The sequence below is a fragment of the Macaca mulatta genome, chromosome 1 (genome assembly GCF_049350105.2).
Source record: "Macaca mulatta isolate MMU2019108-1 chromosome 1, T2T-MMU8v2.0, whole genome shotgun sequence".
Lineage (NCBI taxonomy): Eukaryota > Metazoa > Chordata > Mammalia > Primates > Cercopithecidae > Macaca > Macaca mulatta.
The window spans coordinates 226,691,652-226,708,486 of record NC_133406.1 but is presented as its reverse complement, the minus strand read 5'-3'; the positions used below and the strand labels follow the sequence as shown (position 1 = coordinate 226,708,486).

The 16,835-nt window shown below is 42.6% G+C and overlaps 1 long non-coding RNA gene across 1 annotated transcript in view; it reads right to left on the bottom strand.

Annotated features, from left to right (window-relative positions):
• The window catches only part of LOC144337894 (uncharacterized), a 33,323-nt gene extending 19,463 nt beyond the window's left edge, over positions 1 to 13,860 (bottom strand). Inside the window, exon 1 of the long non-coding RNA XR_013411532.1 lies at positions 13,665 to 13,860. This is a non-coding gene — a long non-coding RNA (uncharacterized LOC144337894). The remainder of the gene's footprint in view (positions 1 to 13,664) is intronic.
• Between the last annotated feature and the right edge of the window lie 2,975 nt (positions 13,861 to 16,835).

Below are 16,835 nucleotides of genomic sequence, written 5' to 3'. Positions count from 1 at the left end.
TCTACCCATTTTACATAGGTTTGACTTGGATGAAAGTTTGAAAGCGCTGCCTTTACTGTTCCTTTCCACCAACTCTCAGTTAAGACCAATGGGTAATTCACAAATGAAATTATTTTTCACGTAATATATGTTGTGGGATGCTTAAGTCCTCACCAACTGTGGCTTGTGGTTGAAATACTGGTGCCTACTCTAGATTCCAGGAAAATAAACTGAAGATGAGAAGTGAAACTTCATAGTGAAAATTTAGCATCATAGTTCATTACTCTACCATTGTATGTTACTCATACAGGAGCTGTCTTGGAAATATTCTTCCTTTTCCTCTCTCTTGTTTTATAAGAGGAGCTGGTCCACTTTAATAGCCTGAACATTTAAGATCCATAAAAGATAATGCGTAGTGAAGATGGTTGAGTCAGATAGACTCGGCAGATAGACATTTTGATAATCAATTTTTAACTAGGTAATAAGAGTTGACAGCATGCCACTAACACCTTCAGGGTTGGGAGGAGAATTCTGTTCCTTGTCCTCCGTGGTGAATTTCACAAAAACAGCCTGGCTGGATTCCAAAGTACTGACCACTGGGAAGTACCAGGCGTAATATTACACTTGCCAGGCCATCGGTTTGACCTCGAGCCTAAATTCCTTGGTAGCTCCCTATAAATTACGGGTTCTGTCATTTTATCTGAAGCAATTATTCACTTTCAGTGTGGTTTTGCTCGTGGCCAAGTTAAACAGAGGCACTCATCAGCTGTGTGTATTCAGAGGACCAACTGTTTTTTGGTAGGGCTGAAATGGTCTAGATGAGATTCCATAAATCAGTGCTAACAGCTACATGGTGAGTTCTCTCCTAGCACGTTAGGACACTGGGCTAAATCAACAGGGTTACACTTTTCTTTTCCACTTAGTTGAAAGCCCTTGATCCAACACCAGCATGAGTGCTCAGGCCCCCTCCCTACCTCCTGTTTTGTTTGCCCTGGTTTTTTAGGACACCATAGGGAAGGAAAAGGCCAACATTACAGTAAAGTTTTCCATATAACTAACTAAAAGACTCTCATTCCTTAAGTAATGGACAATATGTAAGCATACTTTATTAATTTTCTTTGCTAATATTACAAAGTTAACTTGTGTTCACTATAGCCAGTGAAACAGTTCAAAGATACGTGAGAAAATCTCCCTCCACTCAACTCCTTTCTCATCCCCAGCCTCACACCCCAAAGTCACAATGTCACAGCCTGGAGTCCAGACATCCACATATTTCCCCAGCTTCATATCCACATTCAAAGGGAAGAACAGGAGAGATGAAGAAATTAGCTAAGTAGGGGCTGGAGCCAAAGACTTTTATTTTGTTCCAAAGATAAACAAAAAAACCCAGAGGGTTTTAAAAGTGGAGGAAAGGAAAGTGTTAAGTTCTCTCTGTGTGACAGCTGAATCAAAGCAGGAATATCTTTCGGAGGCTACAGTGGTTGTCCAGGAGAGAAGGGATGGTGGCTGGAACTGAGGTGGTGGCAGCGCTGGTGGACAGCAGTAGATATTTTTGAGGGGTGAGCCTGGACAACATTTGAGGATGGATCAGATGCCATGGGGCAGAAGGTCATTTGTGGCTTACAGATCTGGGTCACTAGTGTGAAGGATCCAGAAGGAATGGGAGGCTTGGAGCAGAGCAGTGATTCAGTTGGGATGTGCTGAGGGTAAACACATCCAAGGAAAGAGCTCACATGGGCCGCTGTCTCAGAGGAGAGGGCTGTAGACTGGAGGGTTTTGACTAAGGGGCTTCGAGGGTATCCCCGGTGCCTAACACAATATCCTAGCCTATTGGATGCCCAGCAACTATTCAGTAAACCTGAGTCTTTGCAGAAGAAACCTGTCTCCCTTTTGGGCTCTCCAGAGGCCCAGACTTAAGACTCTTCAGTATCATGTAGAGGCTAATCATTTGGCACACCTTCAATACAATATTCTTTAAATATCTGTCTCTTAGTCACGTGCTTGGAGGAGTGGCTCAAAGCTGCCTGAGATGTTGGGGGAGAGAGAGGAAGAAAGACAGGAGGATGCTGAAAAAGAGAGCGGCAATCTCTTATCCTCACTAAGGTCTAAACAATTCAGCTCTGGCCCAATTTGCATGCTCCACTCTGTAGGAAAAATAAGAGTAAAGGCTCTAAAGGTGAAATTGCTTGGACTGAAATCCTGGTTCTACCCTGTGCTGGGTGCAAACACAGGCACATTATGTAACTGCTGGGCCTCCACTTCCCCATCTGGAACATGGGGTTTGTAATAGTGGCAACCTCATAGGCTCAGTCTGAGGACTAAGTGGAAGCGCACAATTAAAGCATTTAGCAGAGCGCCTGGCCCTCTGTAAGCGTCTTCAATCACAGGCTGCTTTTTTCATTCACCGCCCCTTCCTCCAGCCACACATAATGCTGTCCCTGAAAGGAATTCCAGAAAAGAAAACTTCCTCCATGGCACTGTAGTTCCTGCGACATCTGAGAAGTGCAAGAAAGTTTATTCCCCAGGGATCTTTCCTGTTAGCCCTCTCCATCTGCCTCTGGCTTCCCATCACCCCTTGGCCCTGTGCGCCTTGTTTTACGGCTTTCCAAGTTGGAGTCCATTTTCTTTCACTTGATGATTCTGTTTGGGGGACAGGATTCATTTCTTGTCCATCTTTGCATTGTTTCCCTGCCCTCAGTGCTGTGCCTTATTCACAGTAAGGGTGCAGTAAACATTTATGACAATTGATTTAATTATATTTTCCCTTTATTGGGCCTTGAGAGAAAGACAGACAGAGATCATTAGAGTTAACTTCTGTCCCACACCTTGAGAGCCAAATTCTTTGGCAATTGTTGTTTTTGTCTTTTTAAAAATAATCTTGGAGTTTCTTATTATTGAGGTCATTTCTACACATTGTAGAAAAATTGGAAATGTGAAAAAAAGAAGAATATAACAAAAATAATAACTAACCATAATTTGACTAGAGATAATCACGGGTAACATTTTGGGACTCTGTATATCTATTATACACATCTATATACGTTCTGTGTATCTGTATCTACATAAATGGAGATCAACTGTATCTATATAAATTGGGATAAAATTATATATATATAAACTGTATCTACATAAAATATATCCATATAAATTGGGATCTACATAAATTGGGATCAATTTATTGCAATTCAGTGTAAATTGAATACACTGTTTTGGGCCGGGTGCAGCAGCTCATGCCTGCAATCCTAACACTTTGGTAGGCCAAGGCAGGCAGATCACTTGAGGTCAGGAGTTCGAGACCAGCCTGGCCAAAATGGTGAAACCCCGTCTATACTAAAAATACAAAAATTAGCCAGCCATGGAGGCAGGCATATGCCTGTAATCCCAGCTACTCGGGAGGCTCAGGCAGGAGAATCACTTGAACCCGGGAGGCAGAGGTTGCAGTGAGCCTAGATTACACCACTGCACTCCAGCCTGGGTGACAGAGTAAGACTCTGTCTTAAAAATAAAAATAATAATAATAATAATAACAATAATAATGAATACACTGTTGTGAAATCACTTTTCAATCAACATTATTTAAGGAGAATTTTTTCCTTAATTTAAATATTATTCAAAATAGATTTCAATGTTCATTTCTCCCATGAATAAATATTCTTGTGTATAAATCTTTGCCTACATATCTGACTGTTTCCCTAGAACAGACTTGCTGGAAATGGAATTTCTTTGTCAAAGGGTGTGAACTCATTTTAAGTCCTTGTTACCCATTGTCAAATGCTTTTGAGAATAAGCATCCCGCTATAAGCCACCAACAGCCTGAAGAGGAAGGCACGTCCGTCCTCATCCTCTCAGCATTCAGCGTCTTTTCATGCTGGACAGTTTGGCATAAATGGCAGTGACTTGCCTTGTTAATTTGTTTGATTACTAGTCAAGTTGGCCTCTGTGATTTATCTGCTCTTATCTTCCACCCTTTTGTTCTACTGATGGGTGAAGGTCCTTCTTTTATATCTTTGAGACCCTTTTATTTCAGGAAAAAATTTACCCTTTATCTGCATTAGTTACAACTTTGTTTTCTTTGAAGTTTGCCTTTTGAGTGTCTTTACTTTTTGAGAGTCACAGTTTAATTTTTGTACAACCCACTTCATCACATTTCCTATGATGATCTTAATTGTGTGTGTATTTAGAAAGTCTTCGTATAGCCTGAGATTAATGAACAACTTATCTGTATTTGGTTGTTTTTAATGGTTATATTTTTGCTACTAATTCTATTTCTATGTGAACTTTAGTATGAAATGTTAGAATGATAAAAAAAAATTTGAATGTAGAAAAATACAAAGAGGAAAATAAAATTCACCTGCCATCGTGTTCCCATATAATCAATTTCAACACTTTTGAAACATTGTTCTAATCCTCTTAGTTTTTTCCCATCTGTTCATTTTTCCAAATCAATTTTAGAATCATTTGGTCACATTTCAAAAGAAAAATAAATCCAAAGACTATTGACTGAAAAATATTAAGTTTATAAACTAATTGGAGAATTGTGATTATCACAAACTTTAGATTCCTTCTACAGAAATGTTTATACATTTGTTCACATCTTGTTTTGTATCTCAAAAAGATTTTTCCAATTTTCATCATGTCGATCCTACTCATTCCTTGTCGTGTTTATTCGTAGGTGTCTTGGGTTTGCTATTGCAATTAAGAAAGTGGTTTTCTTTCTCTTTTCATCTTCTAACTGGTTAATGCTGTTATAAGCAATGCTATTGCTTTTTCTCTGTTTGATAGTTAATCCACCTACTTTATTAAACCTCATGAACTCTAAGAGAGTTACAGGTTACTCTTTTTTTTATTATTGTTATACTTTAAGTTCAGGGATACATGTGCAGAATGTGCAGGTTTGTTACATAGATATAGACATGCCGTGGTGGTTTGCTGCACCCATCAATCCGTCATCTACATTAGGTATTTCTTCTAATGCTATCCCTTCCCTAGCCCCCTACCCACCGACAGGCCCCGACATGTCATGTTCCCTCCCTGTATCCATGTTACTCTTTTGATATTACCAGGGACACCTGGATTTCTACTGATTTTAATGAAAATACCTTCCGTATTCACCATTAAATATGATGGTAGTTGCTGGTTTTAGCTCGGTATTATTTATCATGCTGATTAAGTGGACTTGCATTCCTAGCTTTCAAAGAGGTTTTCTTTCCTTTTTAATTAGGAGTGGGTGTTGCATGTTATCTAATACATTGTCAGTGCATGGCTATTTATAAGTTCTGTGTGATTATACCATTTATCTATATAAATGTCCCCTTTGTTCTATTTAATAATGCTTTTCCCCCTTCTGAATTCCACTTTGAATTTGAATTCTACTTTGTCTGAAATAGATCCTGCCACCCCTGCTTTTAAAAAGAAAAAAATCTTTTTGCTTGTATTATTTAACTTTTTTGCCTATCCCTCCATTTTTAATCTTTTCATACCATTGATTTTCAGTGTCTTGTGCAGTAAGACATTCAACAATTACCAGCCCCATGCTTACTTTATGCCAGACACTGGATTAAACAAAAATGGAAAAAGAGGGTAGAACGTGCTGGAAGGGGTACATTCAAACCCAGCCTGAACTGGCCACTGCTGTGAGCAGGTTTAGGGGCAACAGTAGATCCTAGAAGGGCCTGACCCAGCTGGGGGACCCGGCCAGGCTGTCCAGAGGTAACAAGAGGATTGTCACTCACACTTGCCCAAGAAGAGTCAATCAGCTGAGTCTTGGAGAGAATAGGAGTTTGGGTGCATCTGGACCCAGATGGTTTCAGGGCCCCCTGGAATTTGGGGACCCCACACTTGGTCACCACCATGAATTGAGGAGCCTTGCTTCTCTCCACACTGTCTTTTCCCTGCCTCCTCATGGCTTCTGCTTCACTCATGCACTCATTCTGTCAGTGAATGATTCTTCAGCACCTGCCCTGCATAGGATGCCATTGTAGGTGCTGGGAAATCAATGGGAAGAAGATGGAAAACGAGACTTCCCTTATGAAGCTTCTGTTCTACAGAGGCGGGCAGACAGGGCCAGAAAAAGCACAAGGCCATTTCCAGTGGTGGAAGCACCAGGACTGCTGCCCTTTCTGATGGCTTCTCTTTACACTTAGGAGAAAATTCAAGGCCCCATAGTCCCTAGGCCCTATATAACCACACAGGCACACACCACAAACCACACACATACCACACCACACACATCACATACACACCACACACTACACACACCCCACACACACCACACGCTACACACATCACACACACACCACACTCTATACACACACATCACACACACACCACACACTACACACATCACACACACACCACACACCACACACACATCATATACACACCACACACTACACAAACCCCACACACACCACACGCTACACACATCACACACACACCACACTCTATACACACACATCACACACACACCACACACTACACACTACACACATCACACACACACCACACACCACACACACATCACATACACACCACACACTACACAAACCCCACACACACCACACGCTACACACATCACACACACACCACACTCTATACACACACATCACACACACACCACACACTACACACTACACACATCACACACACACCACACACCACACACACCACACACATCACACACACACCACACACTACACAAACCCCACACACACCACACGCTACACACATCACACACACACCACACTCTATACACACACACCACACACTACACACTACACACATCACACACACACCACACACCACACACACCACACACATCACACACACACCACACACTACACAAACCCCACACACACCACACGCTACACACATCACACACACACCACACTCTATACACACACACCACAAACCACACACATCACATACACACCACACACTACACACACCCCACACACACCACACGCTACACACATCACACACACACCACACACTACACACTACACACATCCCACACACACACACCACACACACATCACATACACACCACACACTACACAAACCCCACACACACCACACGCTACACACATCACACACACACCACACTCTATACACAGACACCATACACACACCACACACTACACACTACACACATCACACACACACCACACACCACACACACATCACATACACACCACACACTACACAAACCCCACACACACCACACACTACACACATCACACACACACCACACTCTATACACACACATCACACACACACCACAAACCACACACATACCACACCACACACATCACATACACACCACACACTACACACACCCCACACACACCACACACTACACACATCACACACCACACGCTACACACATCACACACACACCACACACTACACACTACACACATCACACACACACCACACACCACACACACATCACATACACACCACACACTACACAAACCCCACACACACCACACGCTACACACATCACACACACACCACACTCTATACACACACATCACACACACACCACAAACCACACACATCACATACACACCACACACTACACACACCCCACACACACCACACACTACACACATCACACACACACCACACACTACACTCTACACACATCACACACACACCACACACCACACACACATCACATACACACCACACACTACACAAACCCCACACACACCACACTCTATACACATACATCACACACACACCACACACCACACACTACACACATCACACACACACCACACTCTATACACACACATCACACACACACCACAAACCACACACACCACACCACACACATCACATACACACCACACACTACACACACCCCACACACACCACACACTACACACATCACACACACACCACACTCTATACACACACATCACACACACACACCACACACTACACACTACACACATCACACACACACCACACACTACACATATCACACACCACACACTACAGAGACACACCACATGCTACACACACCATGCACATACCACAAACTACACACATACCACACACTACACACACTACACACACATCATGCATACACAGCACACACATCACACATACACATACCACATACACACCACACACCATACATACACAGCATACATATTACACATATACACACGACACACCACACACATGCCACATACCACACATATGCAGCACAGGCACACTACACATACTACATACACACTATACACCACACACATACCATACCACACATATACAGCACACATACACATACCACACACACACTACACACACCACATACAAATCACATACCACATACACACCACATATATAGCACACAGACACCATACATATATGCACCACACACCACACATACACTACACACACCACACACCACACATCCATGCACCACATATATGCTACACACACCACACATGCCACACATACGCAGCATACACAGCACACATACACACAGCACACATACACACAGCACACATATACCACACACACCATGCACACCACACACCACACACATACACCACACACACTGCACACACCACACACATACACCACACACTACATACCACACACACCACACATACACCACGAACACCACACACACCACACACATACACCACACACATACACTACACACACCGTACACACATTACACAAAACATACGCACCACACATACAATATACCCACCACACACACCACACATATACCACAAACACCACATAACACACTACACAAACCATATACACACCATACACTACACATACACACAGAAACATTACACACACACCATACACCACACACCACACACACACACCATATACATGCTACAAGCCGCAAATATATCACACACACCACATACATACCACACAGGGATCACACACCACACACACCACAAATATACTATACACACACACCACATACACCACACACACCATACATGTGCACACATATCACACATATGCACTCACATCACACATATACCTCCCACATATCACACACATACACACACCATACCTACGTATGAGCACGCACAGCACACACACATGCACACCGCTACCTCTGCCATCCCCACTGCTTGCTTGCTGCAGCCTCCTGACCTGGACATTCCTTAATCAGGTCCTGGCCCTCTTCCTCCTCAGCCCCTTTGCCCTGGCTGTTCCCTCTGCCTGGACATTCTTCCCTGGACGTCTGCACAGCTTTGTCCCCCACCTCTCTCAGGCCTGTTGGAATGTCACTTCATCCACGCAGCCTTCCTGGACCACCTCTCTAGGAAGACGTGCCCCTCCCTCCCACCTGATCCCTCAGGCCTTTGCCTTGCTTTGTTCTGCCTCAGGGCTCTTAGGACTGCCTGCCCCAAGCTGTACACTGATCTGTGCCTTTGCCTGTTGTCTTCTCAATCAGACTTTCTCTGAAATCCTCAGCATGGAAACCAGGCACAGCGCAAAGTAGACACTCAATGAGTATTTGTTGAAAGAACGGAAGATGAAAGCAACACCTGGTGTGGGTGGTGATAATTCTACAGAATGACTTAGACAGGGAGGGTCCCAGAGAGAAGAAGAAGAGAGAAAGAGCTGAGCTGCTCAGGTCCCGTCCATTCATGTCGGACTCACCACTCTGTAGCTCATTCCACCTCCTTGGGGAGGAAGGTGGGGTGGGGAAAGAAGAGTGGGGAGAAGCCCTCTCTCCCACAATGTATGTTGTTTCATCTTGTTTCAGACTCATGCTTGTGTGATTTTTGTCTTTATCCTTGTAATTTGAGTTTTGCCAGAATGTGTCTGGAAATGGTGCCCCTTTCATTAATTTTGCCTGAAACACGATGTAATATTTCTATCTACTCCCTAAGTCTTCTCCAATTCCATGAAGATGTCTTATTTCTTATATTCTTATATCTGATTTCGTTATAGATTTTCTTGTTCTGCATTCTGGGAGAGCTTCTCAAATTCATAGTCAGGTCATTGATCAGGAATCAGTCATTGATCTGCAATGATGATTCTGTTCTTTTTGGCCTCAAGGCTGAATTTTAATTATGCAACTGCAACATTAGTTTCCTTTCAATACTTCTTTGTCTCCTCAGTCCCATCTCCAGGTCAGGATTGTGCCTCAAGACAATTCTCTTTTAACCTCAACCCCTTCTCTCCTAGGACGTTCTATTCTTTTTCCTCCTCGGGCCATGTCTTCTGCCTTTGTCTTCTAAACTTTTCTTCTGGTTCCTAGAGTAAATCATTTTCAGAAGCATGTATCTCCTCTGAATATTATGGATGTTTCATTCATTAATTCAACAATGCAATTTATTGACTGCCCACCCAGGGCTGAGCACTAAATTAGTCACAGGAGCATCCCAGGGCCAGCAAGTTCCTGTCCCCACAGATGATAGAATCGAATGGGGAAACTAAGCCATTATACAGGCAATTTTAATTAAGTGTGACAAGTGCCATAAATACAATATGTGCAGGTTAAAGCACAGTGTATAGTATGAGCACACAACCGTGGCTGGGCAGAGAGGGAGAAGGTAGGCAGAGGTTGCTACCTGCTCTTATTCTGAGCTGTTGCTTTTTCTTAAATACTCATGTTATTGAATTTGGGTCCCTCCAACCCCAACTTTGGTCCCTGTCAATGAGCCATAAATGATACAGGATTCTTGTGTGATGATAGTTGGGATGTCAGTTCCCCATGTATTTCCTCTCACTGTCTATTTGGGTGCCATGCCAATCCCCTTTCAGGTCAATAGGCAGGTGACAGGTTGAGGTACACAGCATCTGGTCCAATCTCTAGTGTGGCAAGGCAGGTCCTCTCGTGCCTAGCTACCAACATTAGGTATAATAGTCTATCCCCACTGCCTTACTTCTGACTTCCTGAACCAATCCGTATTGTCCATGCAAAACCAAAATCTCCAGCAGGCATTTCAGGAGTAAATATGTCCAGAGAGGACAATTTCTTCCAAAATGTGACCCCTTGCAGTACAAATTGGAATGCATTTGGTACAGTGCTTATGGGAAACTACGGAAGGCATGTTGCATTTCCAATGCTCTCTGGACACTAGGAGAGACAGCCTGGGTGATGTAGGGAGGTGGGGAATTCTGGGAACTTCCCCCACAGCTGACCTACTAGAATGTGGAGCCCGGAGAGCACCAATGAATCTGACTCTAAGGAAGGAAAAACAAAAATTCATTTATCAAAGGAAAGGAGAAAAAATGAAACTCAGGCTAGTGGAGAAGGAGAATACAGCAAGGTTTCAAGGAGTTCAGATAAATATTTAAACTTGGAAGGAATTACGAGTCTCCCAGAACGGCATGCATCATTAATTCCCAGGCAGTCAGGTTAACAATGAGCTGCGAGAGATGGCCTCTTGAATTATTCTTTTAATGGAGTTCCCAGGTTAAAGTAGATTTCATTTAAGGTCAATCAATAGACAATTTTACCCAGGCCTGGTGATTAAAAGAAAACCATAAAGAAGTCCTGTGACAGTAATCATTTTGACTCAATCAGACCTTCCCTTAAACCTGCAAAGTCCTAGATGAAGGCCACAGCATGGGTTAGGGCAGGGGCTCCTGGTTCTATTTTCCATCAAGTCCCTCATCCTGAGTGAGTTTTAACTACCCTCGCCCCTTTAGCCAGATGGCTCACTCCACACCCCCAGGCAAAGAGAAGAAATTCATGCTTCTTTCCTTTCTGGTAGATGAAGCACATTGGAATAATTCAAATTAACAGTGTAGATCTAGCTTATTTCTTGAATTCCCAGTGATCGGTCACAGTGAATTAGCATGAGTCAGAATTTTAGTTTGACAGAAGTGATTATATTAGGCTCCCTGTGAGTCTCTGGGTCTCTCCAACTCTCCTTCTTTATTAGAAGTAGCCTCAGGAAATCAGGAGGAAATGAGATGCCCATGAACGTGTATCTCAGTGATCCACCATTGACTTGGTTAGGAAATTAGGGATAGAGGAGGGTTCCTAGAAAATGAAATTGCCTTCAGGTCTTGCCAATTGCTTCAAGGGCTTGCAAAATGCATCAAGGATTTATAACATTGGAAGGAAAGGGGGCTTTCCTTTCTCCATCATTTATCTTCAGGGAGTCAGTGGAACCAACGTTCTTTCTTTGAACGGTGGGTCCTTAAGAGGGAAATATTGAATCTTTCTTTCCTTTTTCTTTCTTTTCTTAATAGTCCAGGACTTTTCCTACAAGTGTGTTTTATCTGATCCAGCATTTTGAGTTTATTAGACAGGATTTTTCCAAGGCTTGCTATTTATTTTCACAGTCTCACTTTTCACCAATTCAAGAGAATGAAGAAGAAAGATCCTTGTTGCCATGTGGTTATTTTGAATAAATTAGGCTTTACAGGGGCTGCTGGTTTCCAGTTCACACACACAGTCGAACTCTGCTGTAGTTTCCATATTTATAAAAAACCCCTGCTGTGAAGCTAACAAGGAAAAAACCTCTGAATCTCTTCTTTCTGCTTATCGAGAATCAAAATAGAAACAAGGAATGTTTGAAATAATACAGAAATGGCACTGAGGAATGTGAACATTCTAGGGGGGAAGGGAATAAATTAGGTGTTGTTGGGGGTTGCTTGTGCATGTGAATATGAAGATTGATATTCATAGACTCATTAACCACGACGTTAGGGGGCTAGAGATTTGATTTAATCCTTGATATTTTTATTTTCATAAAGGTCAGAGAAAAAAGGTGTTTCCTTTGGAGACAAGAATAGCTTCTTGAAAGACTTTAGTTATTATTGCTCTTGAAAAGGTTCCTGATCACTTTTGAATACATTATTATAATGATAGATGAGGAACAGTGACAAAGAAAATAGAAGCCTAATTTTTGATTCCCTTGAAATTTTCAGCTCTAAAGAAGCTTGGCAGTGACTCTAAGAATACTACTGGGCTCTGTCAGTCACACTGAACCATCTTTTCTGAGTTGAGGCATAGGTGAAAATGTGTGCGTGCCTACACGCAAAGCGTGATATTCACATGCACTTTCTTAAACATGTAGCATCAGCATTTGAAAGGCTTATCAAAAAAAAAAAAAGAGAAAAAGCTGGAATTCAAATCCAGAAACTAGGAAGCAGCTGCAGAAATACCTAGGCGTGATTCTGTAGAGATACTGGCTCCCTTTCCATGCATTGATCTCAGAACTTGACAACGGAGAAATACATCTTTATCATTCTTTTTGCCTAAAGTATTATATATACTTGAATGCTACATTGTGTTTTATTTTCCAACTCTGCCAAGATTCAATCTACTGGTATTGAATATCCACCAAAAGAATGCTAGACTATTACAAAACATGCACAAAAGAGGTACAGAAAACCCATAAGCCTTATTCTATCTCCAACTCTGACAGCAATAAAACACCGACTTCGCCCTTTTCACTCTGAGATTCTGACTAATAAGTAGAGACAGAGGAGAAAGTGAAATTGAATCTTAATTATAAGAGATATAAGAGAATGACTGTTTTTATTGCGGTTGTAGAGTTTGGTCTTTTCTATGCTTTACTTAATTCTGTTACTGAAAAAAAAAAAATCTTTTTTGTTTAAATTCAGCTGCAAGAGCCTAAAGAGGTTTGAATAGTGGCACACTGTAATAAATCATTTTAAAAGGGAAAACATTTCACGAAAGTAAATCGGAGTCATTTCCCTACCTTAGAACTTGAGTTTCCATTACTTCCAGGAGGTTTTCAACTTCAGGACGAATAGAGTCACCAGAAGAATAATTTATTTCAGTGTAAAGTTGGCCATATGAATGAGTATGGAATTTGAAACAGAGTAAAATAATAGGACATTTAATACTGCTTGTCAAAGACTGCTTACCCCATTCAGCCTGTGAAGATATATTACTTGGAGAACCAGATTGTCAAGAGAATTGAGGATCTGGAAGACTTAGAGGGTTAGGGCTTGACTTCCAATACAGCCACCCGATCAACATATTGACTATTGCTTGGCCCTTTGGGAACTATTGGGTGGCTGATCCAATTTGAGATGAAAAAAAAGAAGAAGAAGAAGAATCTACAATGTAGAAGAAAAGGCAGAGTGACAAAAACCCATCATTAGAAAGAAGTCATGTTAATTCCTTGCCCATGGTCTCGTAACATATTTTAATGACTTCCTGTACCTTCTGGTTAAAACTCAAGCTTTGCAGCCTGGCAACAATTTCCATCCGGTTTCCCTTGCCTGTACTTTTACAAGCTGCTTCTCCTTCACCTCATTCGTATTCAATGTCTGGGACTCAGTTCAAGGCTCTTACTTTGGAAACGTTCCCTGACTTTCCTTGCTGATCCCCTCTCCAGTTTTCTTCTTTCACATTACCATACCACCTTGAGTTTACACGGCACAAAATCCATGGTTCATCAATGTTCTTTTATGCCCCTACTCCATCATAAGCTCCTAACTCAAAGGACTGGTTCCTCCATCTCCTATTGGTTGCACTGTGCCGGGTCGTGTCCACTCACCACTGCAGACCTTTTCTCCAGCCTTCTCCTGCCTGCTCTGTGCCCCGGGCTGAAGCCACAGGCAGGGAGTGCTCTCTAGCTTCTAGTTGGGAAGACGCCAATGAAAACTGGAGCATAGACCAGGCACCATGGCTCATCATGCCTATAATCCCAGTACTTTGGGAGGCCGCGGCAGGTGGATCACTTGGGGTCAGGGGTTCGAGACCAGCCTGGCCAACATGGTGAAACCCCATCTCTACTAAAATTACAAAAATTAGCTGGGTGTGGTGGTGGGTGCTTGTAATCCCAGCTACTTGGCGGGCTGAGGCAGGAGAATCGCTTGAGCCCTGGAGGTAGAGGTTGCTGTGAGCTGAGATCAGGCCACAGAACAAGATTCTGTCTCAAAATAAAAAATAAAATAAAATAAAATAAAAGGAAAAAGAAAAAAAAAATGGAGAGTGGAGGGTAGGAAGAGATAGGAGTCTGGGTACTAATTCTCCTGGGTCCCTCCCTCCATCCATGGGTTGGCCAAGGCAGCAAGCCCCTGTCTAAGTAGCCTTTTGGCTACAGTGACAGTTCCCCAGGTTCTAGAACCCCTTCTTCCCCTTCCTTTTCAGGCCTGGGGGCCTGGGGACAGTGACAGCTTCCCACTCTTGCCCGTCCTAGGTGCTTTGTCATCCTTTGTTGATTTTCTTAACGCTGCAGCAGCACGGTAAACAGTTCCCTCGTTAAACCCTCCGCAATTAACCTTATTGACGATACCATTGCTTTTCTGCCAAGATCCTAACCAATGCATTGCCAACAGAGTCCCCAGCAAATCTAGGAATCTGTAAATATTTGGTGAATGTATTTTATAAAACTAAGATCATGCCAAAGTGGACATCGGGTGACTGGAGTTCTGATGCCAGCTCTAGCTCAGGCAAGTCGTATGAGTTCAGGCAATGCTACAAGCCCCCACCTCTCAACTTTTCCCAAATATGAAAAGGAAGCTTAGATGCAGAGCCCCCTTCTACACTCCCCATCACTGCTAAGTGCACCTCTCTTGCACATCTCGCTTTTGGGGTGGATGCTCACTTCTCTCCCCCACCCAAGTCTTAGGTAGGAAGAAGGCTGCCTTGAGGCTCTGCCATGGGATCGATTCCTCCTAAGCTAGAAGATATTGATCCTGTGACAATTGCTGTCCTACCTTTCTTTCTGGGAGGAGCTGGCTGTAGGTGCCCGGATTGTGCAAAAGGGAGGTATTTCTGAATAACAATGGTGCATTGTCTCATTATCGATTGTTCTGCAGTCTAACTGGGTTAGATCGGGTGCACATTTCAGACCCCTCCCAAGCAAACCAAATCCTTTAAAGAGAGAGAGGCAGGTGTAGACAGAACAGAGTTATTTTATTTCATGAGAAGATACTGAGCTCCTGATCAGTTACATTTTTATTTCTTTTTGAATACTAAAAATGACTCATGGCCACAGTCCTGGCAATGACCCTGGGTTGGCCCTAGTGGCTTGGGCCTCAGTTGTGCTCCAAGCCTTGTCCTTGCCAGCCTGTCTTGAAACCCTCACTGAGCTTAGCAGGGTGTTCATGTCTCCTGGGAATGTTCTGCACCTGGCTGAGCTCTGCATCTGGCTACCTTCTCCAGGAGGCACAGTAGCAGAGGCCCACCACGCTGTTCAAGGCACACGATGTTTCATTAATCAAAAATGTTTTAATTTCTTTTAAACCTAGAAAAACGTGAATAAAATAAGTGAATTCATATAATAATGAATTAAGTTGCATTATATGTCTTTATGTCAATGTGTTTGTAAAATATAGTTTTTAATATTTTCTATGAAGGAGAAGACCACAAAGGCAAAAGCACCTAGGGCTCCCAAGTCATGATGCTACCCTGCCCTGCAGAATGCCAGCAATGAAGTGTTCCTTGGGCAAATAAAATCTGGGAACTCAAAAGCCACACCTCCCTTAGGAAAGTCATATCCTACGCTAGCACATCAAAGGGCCAGAGCTGTGCTGCAGTGGGAAAATCTGTTTCACTTCCTTTAAGCCAACTATTCCCAAACGTACTTGCACACAGAACACTTGCAGAAACCCGACCTAAACTTTACTTATAGTTTTATTTCTCTTTTCAACCTATATAGCTTCTCAAAACTTAAGTAGTACAACCTTATATTTATTTTTTAAATGTCCCTTGGGAAATGTATAGTTATAAATGCCTATTTTTTAAAAGAAGCAAGATCTCAAATTAATAACCTAGACTTCCACTTTAAGGAATTAGAAAACCAAAAGCAAACTAAACTCCAAGCAAGCAGAAGGAAGGAAATAATAAAAACTGGAACCGAAATACATGAAAGATAGAATAGAAAGACAACAGAGAAAATCAAAGAAACCAAAGG